The sequence below is a fragment of the Thunnus maccoyii genome, chromosome 24, assembly GCF_910596095.1.
Source record: "Thunnus maccoyii chromosome 24, fThuMac1.1, whole genome shotgun sequence".
Classification (NCBI taxonomy): domain Eukaryota; kingdom Metazoa; phylum Chordata; class Actinopteri; order Scombriformes; family Scombridae; genus Thunnus; species Thunnus maccoyii.
Window position 1 is genome coordinate 6,000,630 of NC_056556.1, and position 13,855 is coordinate 6,014,484.

The 13,855-nt window shown below is 38.7% G+C and overlaps 1 protein-coding gene and 1 pseudogene across 3 annotated transcripts in view; both read right to left on the reverse strand.

The window, feature by feature from the left end:
* The window catches only part of LOC121892196 (NACHT, LRR and PYD domains-containing protein 12-like), a 171,569-nt gene that overhangs the window by 148,470 nt on the left and 9,244 nt on the right, over window positions 1-13,855 (reverse strand). For 2 of the 3 annotated variants that reach the window (XM_042405103.1, XM_042405105.1), the window contains exon 7: window positions 12,253-12,322. The exons of the other annotated variant lie outside the window; for it this stretch is intronic. The gene's annotated coding sequence lies outside the window, so the exon portion shown is untranslated. The remainder of the gene's footprint in view (window positions 1-12,252; window positions 12,323-13,855) is intronic. 3 annotated transcript variants of the gene reach the window in all.
* LOC121892421 overlaps window positions 1-13,855 on the reverse strand; it is a 174,542-nt pseudogene that overhangs the window by 42,976 nt on the left and 117,711 nt on the right.

Sequence of the window (13,855 nt, forward strand, 5' to 3'; positions counted from 1 at the left end):
AAACCAACTGTTCAGGCATTTTGGATTTTAAACATTTTAGTGATTTGTAAAATACAAATGAATCAAATTAAATGTGAAACTTCTATTATGAATTTAAATAACTGGGTACATACAAGATGTACAAGAGGAAAACACAGTCGGTGAACTGACCTCAGAGCCTCCAGTCTACAGTTTGGACTCTCCAGTCCAGCAGACAGAATCTTCCATTCTGAGTCCTGCAGGTTGGAGTTTCCACTCAGCTCCAGCTCTCTGAGATGGGAGGGGTTGGACTTCAGAGCTGAGGCCACAACTTCACAGTGAGTCTCTGAGAGTCCACAGTCCTTAAGCCTGTTATTACAAATTATATTACATTTAAATATGTTAAAATCAAACACCTCTATGATAAATATAGACGCTATGCATTTTGATGACAAAGCAAATTGTGTTGTGGGGGCTAAGTAGTTCCATATAGTGCATATATGGTAAAATGCTGTCTGTTGTGATAAAATGCCGACTGTCAAAACAAAATCCTTAAGTCCTGAAGTTCTTTTGCTGGATTTGTATTAAAACTATGACGTGAAGGATAAACTGTAAAATGTAACATTGTTTATAATTAAACAGAATAACTGTGTTCATAAGTGTAAACACATCGACTACAAAGATTTTCTTGCTCTCAAAGTTTTGGTTACAACTGAAGAACAATTGTTGTGAGAATAACTGGTTTACAATTTTGGCAACAAGCAGCTGTAACACAAGCTGAACACACTTTAATAGTTTGTAAGTTTTACTATGTGCATGTATGTAAAGGAGGGATGTATGATATGTCAGTGGCTGATATTTTATTGGCCAAAAAATGAGAAAATGTAACTACTGTATGTTTATTGTTTTGGTAATTGAATTCCAGCCAATAATTGTGTCCGATAATGCAGAGCCTTTTTACAGTGACTGTGGACTAGTGACATTATTGTAAACCTGGTTGTGAACAGGGAGTTTTTTTAAGGTCAGGTCTTGTGTTGGTACTGGAGCAGACTGAGAGTAACAGAGCAGACATGGTTTTAGAGTAGATTATAGCAGTCTTTTTTAGATTAGATTAGATTAGATTAGATTAGATTAGATTATTTTCATTTCGAACGTGTTAAAATAACAAAATAAAATATATAGGCAGCGAAACAAAACAAAACAAAAAACAAAAATAGCAGCAAACTTTCAGTAAGCAACACAAATAATAACCTTTCAATGTTCGAAAAGGGCGTAGGGTGAAGTAAAGAACATTTCTAGTTCTACCCCCCTTTTTGACTACTTTATCAATCAAATCAAAGCCAAAAAACATTCAAAGCAACACAAGAGAATAAATATAACTTGCAAAGAAACAATAACTACAAACAAAAACAACACAAGTCAAAAAGACACTGTACCAAATCATATTATTCCAGTCCACCTCTTTGTTCATTCATTCTATATCTTGTCTATTATTACTCCAAGAAATTTGATTTCAGGCACTCTTTTGATTTGTGCATCATTTATCATGAGTTTCTTTCATGAGTTAATACAGTCTGTACAGTCCTGCCTCTCTTGCCTTTCTATCCTCTGCTCTCTGTGTTGATGACTCTTTGCAAAAGGCCAGTTTAACTTACAAACAAAAATAACTTGCATTGTTTTAAGATTACCAATACCGGTTACTGTATTGGTATCAGACACAACAAACTGATAATTATCGGTTGTTTTCGGCCCTGAAATTCCACATCGGTGTATCTCTAATGTAAAGTGATTCACACTTTACAGCATGAACTATACATTTACATTACACTTTACTGTAACATTGATATGATTGATGTAGTATTGGCTTTATAATATTAATATTTTTGTTTCACATTCGCTCTCAACACTGTTAAAAATTCCATTAAAAATGTTTATCTTTCTTACTGGTACAAAGAATACATCGTTTGGAGTTCAAATGAGCTCTTCAGAGTTGGGTACAGAGGCAACAGGAAGTATCTAAAACTTTTTGGACTGAGCAGCTGGACATGAGAGATGTATGTGTGTTCTGCAGTGATTGATTTATAATGTTGATAATCATATCTGGACTTACACAGCCTTTCTGCAGTTCCTCACAACTGGGATCAGTCTCCGTCGTCCCTCCTCTGATGTCTTGTACTTCTTCAGGTCCAACTCATCCAGAACCTCCTCTGACATCTGCAGCATGTAGGCCAGAGCCGAGCAGTGGATCATAGAAAGTTTCTTCTTTGATCTGTTCTCTGACTTCAGGAACTCTTGGATCTCCTGATGTACTGAGCGGTCGTTCATCTCCATCAGACAATGGAAGATGTTGATGCTTCTGTCAGGAGACACAGAGATGTTCTTCTTCTTCATGCTGTTGATGGCTCTCTGGATGATTTCTGGACTGTTCTCTGTCTGACCCAGCAGGCCTCCTAAGAGACTCTGGCTGGACTTCACATAGAGGCCATGAAGGAAGCGAACAAACAGGTCCAGGTGGCCATTTTTACTTCTGAGAGATTTCTCCATAGCTTTCATCAAGAAGTCATCCAGGGATGAGTGACTGTATTTTTTTCCCAGGAAGGCCTTCAGTACCTCTGTGTTGCTGCTGGTGTAACAGTGGTACATGTAGACTGCAGCCAGAAACTCCTGAACACTCAGATGAACAAAGCTGTAGACTGTTTTCTGGAAGATCACACTCTCTGTTTTGAGGATCTCTGTACAAAATCCTGAGTACACCGAGGCCTCTGTGACATCAAGACCACACTGCTCCAGGTCTTCTTGGTAGAATATGATGTTTCCTTTCTCCAGTTGTTCAAACGCCAGCCTCCCCAGCTTCAGAAGAACTTCCCTGTCAGCCTTCGTCAGCTCCTGTGGACTCATCTCATGTCCCTCATTATACTTGTGCTTCTTCCTCTTTGTCTGAACCAGCAGGAAGTGTGAGTACATGTCAGTCAGGGTCTTGGGCAGCTCTCCTCTCTGGTCTGTAGTCAACATGTGCTCCAGAACTGTAGCAGTGATCCAGCAGAAGACTGGGATGTGACACATGATGTGGAGGCTCCTGGATGTCTTAATGTGTGAGATTATTTTGCTGAAGAGATCTTCATCACTGAATCTCCTCCTGAAATACTCCTCCTTTTGGGCGTCAGTGAAGCCTCGTACTTCTGTTACCCTGTTAACACATGTAGGAGGGATCTGATTGGCTGCTGCAGGTCGGGAAGTTATCCAGACGAGAGCCAAGGGAAGTAGATTCCCCATGAAGAGGTTTGTCAACAGCATGTTGACTGATGACTTTTGTGTGACATCAGACACGACCTTCCTGTTGTTGAAATCTAATGAAAGTCTGCTTTCATCCAGGCCATCAAAGATGAACAAAACTTTACAGACAGCCAGCTTCTCTGCTGTGACCTTCTTCAATGTTGGATGGAAATCATGGATCAGCATGAGAAGACTGTACTGCTCATTTTTGATCAAGTTCAGCTCCCTGAATGAAAACAGAATCACCAGACTGACATCTTGGTTTTCCAAGCCCTCTGCCCAGTCCAGAGTAAACTTCTTTACTGTGAAGGTTTTTCCAACACCAGCGACGCCACTCGTCATAACGACTCTGATGTGTCTCTGTTGGTCAGGTAAGACTTTAAAGATGTCGTGACTCCTGATTGGAGTGTCATGGAGGATCTTCATCTTGGAAGCTGTCTCAAGCTGCCTCACTTCATGTTGGGTATTCACCTCTTCACTCTGTCCCTCTGTGATGTAGAGCTCAGTGTAGATGCTGTTGAGGAGGGTTTCACTTCCTGCTTCATCAGTTCCTTCAGTCACATGTTCACATCTCCTCCTCATACTGATCTTATGTTCATGTTCAACCTCCCAGAAAGCAACATTCACTAAAACAGAGAAAACATGTGAGATTAAAGAGAGACATGCTGACAATTATTCACTATTACCAACACAAATACAATCAGTCTTACTTTGTACAGTGATGGTCTGACTGTCTGTCTGCAGTCCAGATCTTGTCCTGGATCTTTTTCCACACTGAGGACAGGAGAAGTCTCCTGATGAAGCAGACTGGTCCCAGTATGAGTTGATGCACTGTCTGCAGAACCAGTGTCCACAGCTGGTAGAGACTGGATCCTTCAGGATGTCCTCCTGACACAAAGAACAGCAGGACAGCTGCTCCGCCACAGACACACCACTCCTCCTCTTCCTCATCCTCTCTCTATAAAGACATTTCTTTATCAATAATATGCTTCATTGATTGATAGTTGAAAAATATTAAGATTTGGCCGACACTGTCTAGAAGCTCAGACAGTCACAGAGAACAGTAAAAATGTAGCTTCTTCTCTGAAATAATTATTAATTTTATTCAAACTCTCCTGCTTTCATAAATACATATTTAAGTCTTGTAAACTGACATAAAGAGATTAATTTGTCTCTCTGCTGAAAACAACCCTTAACTGTGTTTCTTATCTTATCATTTAATGATCTGCTTGTAGTTTGCTATTAAGACAAAATTCAAAACTTCCTGCAGCTGCTTCACTGTAAAAGCCTTCCATTAAAAGAGAGCTGATTATGTCCTTTACTGCTTTACAGTACCTTTTCGCAGCTTATCTTGGGTTACTTAGGTTTGACTCTCTTATCTCACCAAAGCCATAAACTATAACCCACATTCCTGAGGACTTTTGTTAAGCCTCCCTGCAAATCTGAGCCAAACCTGGAATTCATGTGAATTCAATGTCTGATCATTATTCAAGTTATATCATGTTATTTGTCATGTAAATACAAGAAGAATGGTATGACTTTCATAGTTGTGTGACTATCTACTAAGGAGATATTAAAACTTTGATCTTATCAACTTTTACTAACTTTATACTACATGCAACAATACTGCCTTCCAGTGACAAGACTTAAATTTCCTTATGTTAAGAGTTGATGAATGTTTGGTAACTATGTATTTGTATTTTAAAACACCTAAGTGTTTAACTTTTGATCTAGTAGTTGTATTGAAAGAGTGAATTTTCAGTAGTAATAGGAATGTAAAGATATAATATTTGAAGGATTTCAGTTTAAAGTTTTCTTTTATTGTTAAACAATAGTCACAATGAATACTTTTATATTATGAAGTAAGAGTTATGTTGAACTTATATTTAAATATGTTTCTGACAGTAACCTAATCACATATGTGTTTCCTTACTGTAGTTCCTTTCACTATAGTATTAAACTTTATTTCAGTGTAGATGGTTTGAGACGTAAATATTTTGAGAAAGTTGAATCAGTGAAGGTTGTATGCTTAAACATCATCAAGTATCAGTATGAAAGTTAATGTTTGTTATGTCATTTAGAAGAACTGACTTATTATGAAACATATGTAAACTGCTTCACTGTTTTCTTGAATGGTTTTACAAATATGATACAAGCTGACAGGAAATGTTCAGACTCAGTGACTAACACAAACTCAACACTTCTTTACAGTCCCTTTGGGCAGCTTCTCTTGGGTTAGTTAGGTTTGAACTGAGGTTAGAAGTGGTCTAAAACTTGTGGTAGACCAGCAATCCAAGACACACAGCATGTAACAGTATGTTTCATGCATTAGTAAGGTCCACTTACTAATGATTCAGAGCTTTCAATTGCAAGCTCCAAAAATGTGGATCTTTGAGCTTAATTTTCTTCCATGTTTTCCACACTATATTTTATATAAGCAGTTAGCTGAAGAGAAAAAAACTCAGACACACATAATCAAGGTGAGTAAAGCATTTCTACAAATTACCTTTTCACCACATATTGCACTATTATGATATGCACTGATTCAACACAACATCTGGAAGCTTATAACAGCTGACCTGAGCTATATTTTGAGTAAAAACATGAGAAAATGAATTACATTTGAAGCGCATTCTTTCAGGTTTTGAATAGTCACAGATCTTTACAGTGACTTCAACGTCAGGGCAAAGATGTATGAATATCTTCTTGAAGTGTAAATTCTGACATGAAGGTTCTCAGGTTGCTTCAGAAATACCATCTGTAGTTTCTGGCTATAAAACGCAGATTAAGATCCATCTAAGTTTGAAACAGTGTCTATAATAATAGTTCTGCATCATGAATAAAAATATAAATAATACTTTATTCCAACATGCCTCTGTGTTTGAGGGCGCTATGGAGTAGGCGGTGCTACACAAGTGGATCATTAATGCAGCAATACATTTAGCCATTAGTCAATCAGTTTACAGCAGAAACAGTCTCTTACTTTGTGTCTGAGGGTCCAGGTCCATTACTGAAGTTCGGAGGACGACCCATGGACCAGTCACTCTTCATAGACAGACAGTCCGATGCTGGAGACTCTGCTCTCTGTCTGTGGTCTGTCTGACGTCTGTAACACCACCAAGATGTTTTTATTCATATCATGTGAATCCTTGATAAATTCTCTGATGACAAAGCCATTGAAGGAGCTCTAAATACACAAACTGCTGCTCCTGCAGATAATAAGACGCAGATCAGATCACAGCTTTTCTAAATGACTCACAGCTGACACAGATACTAAGGGGAAGATGGGACAAATGATTTGAATGTGTGTTAAATTTTAGATAGCAAATAAACATTAATAGAAATTTTAATATACAAACACAAAATCAACCATGGGGAACAGAAAACATAATGTCATTGGCAGAGGTAATTAAAATTAATTTGCATGCGTCAGAGGGAGCGGTAGCCATGGTATCGCTGCTGGAGGTCAGTTGACACGGCTCTGAATTTTCAGGATTATCGGACACTATGTGAATGGGTAAAACATTATTTCCTGTGTGCGGTACGTGGCGCTGGAGATGACATATTGGTAATTGTAAATACATTTGATGAACAATGTGTCATTTAGACTTCACATCCTGTTGCCCGTAGGATATACTACATAAGTGAGATATTAATGCAGTAATTCATTACCAAAGAGATACTGTCATGAAAATTGGGCATTGAATGTAGGAGATAAATAACACTTCCTGTGTCCACTATGTGGCGCTAGAGAACACCCACTAATTATACATCATGTTGCTGTATATCATGTGCAGACCACACCATGTAAATTTCATGTAAATCAGATGAAGTTTGTCACATAAGGCAGCCTTCCTGTTGTCAGTAGTTGGTGCTATGACTATGGCTCAATATTGACATGTAGATGTGTTCAGGCCTGGACTCTCATCAAACATGAGAAATTTGGGGCGAATTGGACAGTGTAAAGTTGAGTCACAACAACTCCATGTTTCATGTTTTGGGCAAAATTGACCGGCACGCCATGTCAAGGGTGTTCCACGAACACTCAGAAGCTTCGCAATTTAGCATCGTAAAGGTCTTTAGATGTCACCTACCAAATTTTAAGTCCTACTGCTTAATTCTCTAAGAGGAGTTTGTTAAAACGTCTGTCAATGGCTTTGCTTTGCAAAAAAAAATTCACAGTAAATTCAAAGTGGCTGACTTCCTGTTGGACTTAGGGTATGGCTCCAAGAGGTTTTTTTTTTTAAAGTCTGGAGATGTTTCATCTGCCTACCAAATTTTGTACATCTACGTTAAATTTAAAGGTGGGGGCTTTGACTTTGAAATTTTATAGAGGGCGCCTTCGAGCTATTTTACCACACCCAAGCCCAAGATCAATATCAGATGTCAAGTTTTGCCACTTCTGATGCATGTGCAAAGTTTGGTGAGTTTTCAAGATCCCCTACCACCTCATCAATGTTAAAAGTAATTAGGGGACGCTATACAGCCAACGTGCCACACCTAAGCCCAATTGTGTTATCAAATCAAAATATTTACTAGTTTGAACATGGGTGCAAAGTTTCTTGAATTTTGTGCATCCTAAAGGCCTCAAATGTGTTTGTGAAATGAAAATTGATGCACGAAATCCAAAATGACTGACTTCTTGTTGGGCGGCTTTAAGAATGTACATGTACAGAATGATGAGAGCAATGATCCCACTGAATTTCATAAACTTCAAAGCAACTTTATTCCAACATGGCTCTGTGTTTGAGGGCGCTATGGAGTAGGCGGTGCTACACAAGTGGATCATTAATGCAGCAATACATTTAGCCATTAGTCAATCAGTTTACAGCAGAAACAGTCTCTTACTTTGTGTCTGAGGGTCCAGGTCCATTACTGAAGTTCGGAGGACGACCCATGGACCAGTCACTCTTCATAGACAGACAGTCCGATGCTGGAGACTCTGCTCTCTGTCTGTGGTCTGTCTGACGTCTGTAACACCACCAAGATGTTTTTATTCATATCATGTGAATCCTTGATAAATTCTCTGATGACAAAGCCATTGAAGGAGCTCTAAATACACAAACTGCTGCTCCTGCAGATAATAAGACGCAGATCAGATCACAGCTTTTCTAAATGACTCACAGCTGACACAGATACTAAGGGGAAGATGGGACAAATGATTTGAATGTGTGTTAAATTTTAGATAGCAAATAAACATTAATAGAAATTTTAATATACAAACACAAAATCAACCATGGGGAACAGAAAACATAATGTCATTGGCAGAGGTAATTAAAATTAATTTGCATGCGTCAGAGGGAGCGGTAGCCATGGTATCGCTGCTGGAGGTCAGTTGACACGGCTCTGAATTTTCAGGATTATCGGACACTATGTGAATGGGTAAAACATTATTTCCTGTGTGCGGTACGTGGCGCTGGAGATGACATATTGGTAATTGTAAATACATTTGATGAACAATGTGTCATTTAGACTTCACATCCTGTTGCCCGTAGGATATACTACATAAGTGAGATATTAATGCAGTAATTCATTACCAAAGAGATACTGTCATGAAAATTGGGCATTGAATGTAGGAGATAAATAACACTTCCTGTGTCCACTATGTGGCGCTAGAGAACACCCACTAATTATACATCATGTTGCTGTATATCATGTGCAGACCACACCATGTAAATTTCATGTAAATCAGATGAAGTTTGTCACATAAGGCTGACTTCCTGTTGTCAGTAGTTGGTGCTATGACTATGGCTCAATATTGACATGTAGATGTGTTCAGGCCTGGACTCTCATCAAACATGAGAAATTTGGGGCGAATTGGACAGTGTAAAGTTGAGTCACAACAACTCCATGTTTCATGTTTTGGGCAAAATTGACCGGCACGCCATGTCAAGGGTTTTCCACGAACACTCAGAAGCTTCGCAATTTAGCATCGTAAAGGTCTTTAGATGTCACCTACCAAATTTTAAGTCCTACTGCTTAATTCTCTAAGAGGAGTTTGTTAAAACGTCTGTCAATGGCTTTGCTTTGCAAAAAAAAATTCACAGTAAATTCAAAGCGGCTGACTTCCTGTTGCACTTAGGGTATGACTCCAAGAGGTTTTTTTTTAAAGTCTGGAGATGTTTCATCTGCCTACCAAATTTTGTACATCTACGTTAAATTTAAAGGTGGGGGCTTTGACTTTGAAATTTTATAGAGGGCGCCCTTGAGCCATTTTACCACACCCAAGCCCAAGATCAATATCAGATGTCAAGTTTTGCCACTTCTGATGCATGTGCAAAGTTTGGTGAGTAGCACCTCATCAATGTTAAAAGTAATTAGGGGACGCTATACAGCCAATGTGCCACACCTAAGCCCAATTGTGTTATCAAATCAAAATATTTACTAGTTTGAACATAGGTGCAAAGTTTCTTGAATTTTGTGCATCCTAAAGGCCTCAAACGTGTTTGTGAAATGAAAATTGATGCACGAAATCCAAAATGACTGACTTCTTGTTGGGCGGCTTTAAGAATGTACATGTACAGAATGATGAGAGCAATGATCCCACTGAATTTCATAAACTTCAAAGCAACTTTATTCCAACATGGCTCTGTGTTTGAAGGCGCTATGTAGTAGGCTGTGCTACACAAGTGGATCATTAATGCAGCAATACATTTAGCCATTAGTCAATCAGTTTACAGCAGAAACAGTCTCTTACTTTGTGTCTGAGGGTCCAGGTTCATTACTGAAGTTCGGAGGACGATCTATGGACCAGTCACTCTTCATAGACAGACAGTCTGATGCTGGAGACTCTGCTCTCTGTCTGTGGTCTGTCTGACGTCTGTAACACCACCAAGATGTTTTTATTCATATCATGTGAATCCTTGATAAATTCTCTGATGACAAAGCCATTGAAGGAGCTCTAAATACATTAACTGCTGCTCCTGCAGATATTAAGTCGCAGATTAGATCACAGCTTTTCTAAATGACTGACAGCTGACACAGATACTAAAGGGAAGATGGGACAAATGATTTGAATGTGTGTTAAATTTTAGATAGCAAATAAACATTAATAGAAATTTTAATATACAAACACAAAATCAACCATGGGGAACAGAAAACATAATGTCATTGGCAGAGGTAATTAAAATTAATTTGCATGCGTCAGAGGGAGCGGTAGCCATGGTATCGCTGCTGGAGGTCAGTTGACATGGCTCTGAATTTTCAGGATTATCGGACACTGTGTGAATGGGTAAAACATTATTTCCTGTATGCAGTACATAGCATCCCAAGTCTCTTAAATTGCATCCATGTGTCCCTCACTTGCATCCTTTCCTTGCATCTCAGTCCCTCCCACCGTGGATGCAAGGAAAGACGCAAGGAAACCAAGTGAGGAGAGAGGAAACGAGGAAATATGCTTTTAAACACATGGGACATCCTTTCATCTGAAGCGTCACATGACGCCTGTTTCTGATAACAGCTGGATCAGCTATCATTCGACTGTCACAGCTGTGGCGATTTTTCATGGAGTTTGAGTCTGCACACATGTGCACTGTGATAATACTAATAAAGGTGAACAGTTATCACTGCCAGAGCAGCTGTTTTCTCTCTGCAGCCTGTTAGCTGTTTAACAAACACCTGCACATGAATAACAACCTGCATTCAGTATTTATACTGTGTCCTGCTCAGAGGCACATGAACCATTTCTACTGGCAGAATGCGTTCATATTATTTATTAATTATTTGAGTCTGTATTTATTGATATTCTGATTGTGTATTCATTATTTAATAAACCAGAATATGATCAGGGTGTCTTTTGAACACTGGAAATTGTTTATTTGGCTAAATATTTCAGGGAAAATTTAAATTATGTAACTCATATCAAACCCAATGCTCAGGAATTTTCAGCCTTGCATGTGACTGAATGGATATGATGACAAAAGAGCCAAATCACTATAAAAGATATAATTTCCCCTCACTTCTAACACATGTGGAAAGTTTCATGAATTTTCGAGTACTTTGAGCCCAAGACCCCATGAAGAGCACCAGGCTTTGAAGCCAATTTGACACAACAGCCAAACCGCATAATTACAACTTCCAGGTCTGTCACTTGATGCACATTAGCCCAAAAAGCTTTTTTCACAAGTTTTTCACACAATCATGGGAAAAGGCTTGACCAGAAGTAGCTGGAAGTAGCCAGCTAGGCTGGGGGAAGTCTCTGGTGCTCATGCTCTATGGGCCCCACAGATGCAGAAGATCTGTGTAATTTTATACCCGGAATTCAAACTTTTTAGGCTTCATGCATGGACGTATAAAGAGAACTGGATACAGCGTCAGAGACCGGGCTCTGTTCATTCCTATGGAAGTTGTGGCAAATGAAGCTAAAACATTTGACTTCCGGGTATAAAATAACTGCACTTTGGAGCCTGCTGGCAACGCCCAAATACTATAAAAAAATATAAATTTCCCCTCACTTCTGACGCATGTGCAGAGTTTTGTGAGTTTTCAAGCACCTTTAGCTCCTCAAAAATGTGATTCATTGCAGAGAAGAAGAAGAATTGCTTCAGATACAATAGGCCCTCGCACCACTCTGACCTAATAATCTCTACAAAAACAACAGGTTCCTCACACTTTCAGTGCCAGGGCCCTAATGAGTCATATAAATGAGTTGGTAGCAGCTCTCTTACTTTGTGTTTGAGGGTCCAGGTTCATTACTGAAGGTCGTAAAATGATCGTTGTACCGGTCACTCTTCATAGACAGAACGTTGGATACTGGAGGCTCTGCTCTGCCCTCCTCTTCCTCCACACGAGCACTCATCTTGTGGACTTCAGTCAGTCTGAGAGGTAAACCAGTAACACTAACTGTGAGATTAGAAAGCAAGATTCAAGAGAAACAAATTACTCAAACAAGTTATTATCTCCCCATTTTATTTCCTCTCTTTATATCCATTCAAGTTCATTCTAACTCTTCTCCCCTCTACAGTCCTCAGGGAGGAAACTGAGACTTTCATAGTAAAATAAGAATGTTTTATTAACACTCACCCTGCGTCAGACGTCAGTTTTTATCCATCTGCTCTGCTCCGTTGAAGACTTTCAGTTCCATTACTGCCACCTACAATAAATCACACGACTCTGTCAACGTGTGTGTGTGTGTGTGTGTGTGTGTGTGTGTGTGTGTGTGTCATAAACATAAAATAGGTTTTGGTCAAAATGTTAGTACTTCAGGTAACCCTTTATAATACAGTTTGGAGTGTAACTTCCAGTCATTACCATGTAATTTACCAGAACTTGCAGTGTTATATAACTTTTTTCTTTTGAATTTCACCTTCATTTGTTAGTCTAGGACAGGTCTTCACACTGAGTTGCTGAGTTCAGTGTCATCCTCAAGGGAACATCAATAGTAAATGTTAAATAAAATTTGTCTTATCAAATGTGTTGTGAGGATAAAACTTAGCCTACTTTTAATCTTTGGAAATGATTTCTAGTGTTTCTACATCTTCTTATTCTGTTGTATGATTACAGGCTCGTTTACATTTTCACTTGGTTGAATATGACTTTTTGCTGTTCCTAAAACAGAAGTTTTCTGCAGGTACTTGGTATCAGTGTTTCATCTCATATCATATTAAGTACTTTATTCATGGTTCTGATGATGTCGCTCGTAATTAACAACCCCTCCTCTTTCACACACTTTGTTTATTCTATTCATAAATGTTGAGCTGTTCTTGGGGGCGTTTGTCTGTTTTAATGCCAGTTTCATCCTACATTCGAATACACATTTTCACAATTTCATCATTAGACTTCAGGGATTTCTTATGTTTTTTCACAGTGCTGTCAAGTCTTTTTTCCTTTGGTTTTACCTGCATAACCACATAGAAATTTGTTTTGGGCTCTGAGCGCTTCGAAAACACAGGTGACCTACGCTCAACACTGTACCTGAATGCCTCCTGTGTAAACAGGGAAACTATGCTGAGTCTCTATCACGGTTTGATGTCATTTATGGTCGCTCTAGCTTCTCTGTCCTCTCCTCTGCTCTATTTGTTGGTGTTTGTGTTTAGCTTAGTTATTATCATGTATTAAAATGTGTTTAATTCCTGTAAATTTAGCTACTGGCTGAAACAGCCCCTCCTCTCAACTAGCAGCAGAGGGAGGAGGAGGAGGAGGACAGGATGAAGATACTGACTGATGTCTGTGTTCTTCATTCTTTTTAAACTGGAATATTACAGGAACAGGAATATTATTTATTTTACTGACATTTTTTTTTATTTCTTTCAAGTGAGACATTATTGAATTTATATAGTGACTTTGCTGACTGTTCTGAATTTATTCTTTCTTTAATAATTCAAAAATCCCCCAATTCTTTGGTAATGAAAAAGAACCATTAAGAGTATTGATAAATACTCTTATTTCATTCCACCAGTGCAGTCAACAAAGCAACATAACTCATCACTATAACAACCATCTCTACTGTCATCAGATCAGAAATGCTGTGTAACATTCATGATTTCTGTATAAACTTGAACGGCCAACAATATTTTACACCAGTTTTAGAACATTTTACACTTCAACAGAAAGCAAACTTGAACACCAACATGCTGTATGTCAAAGCAGCACAGTAACATATTCAGCTATATTGTAACCAAGACCA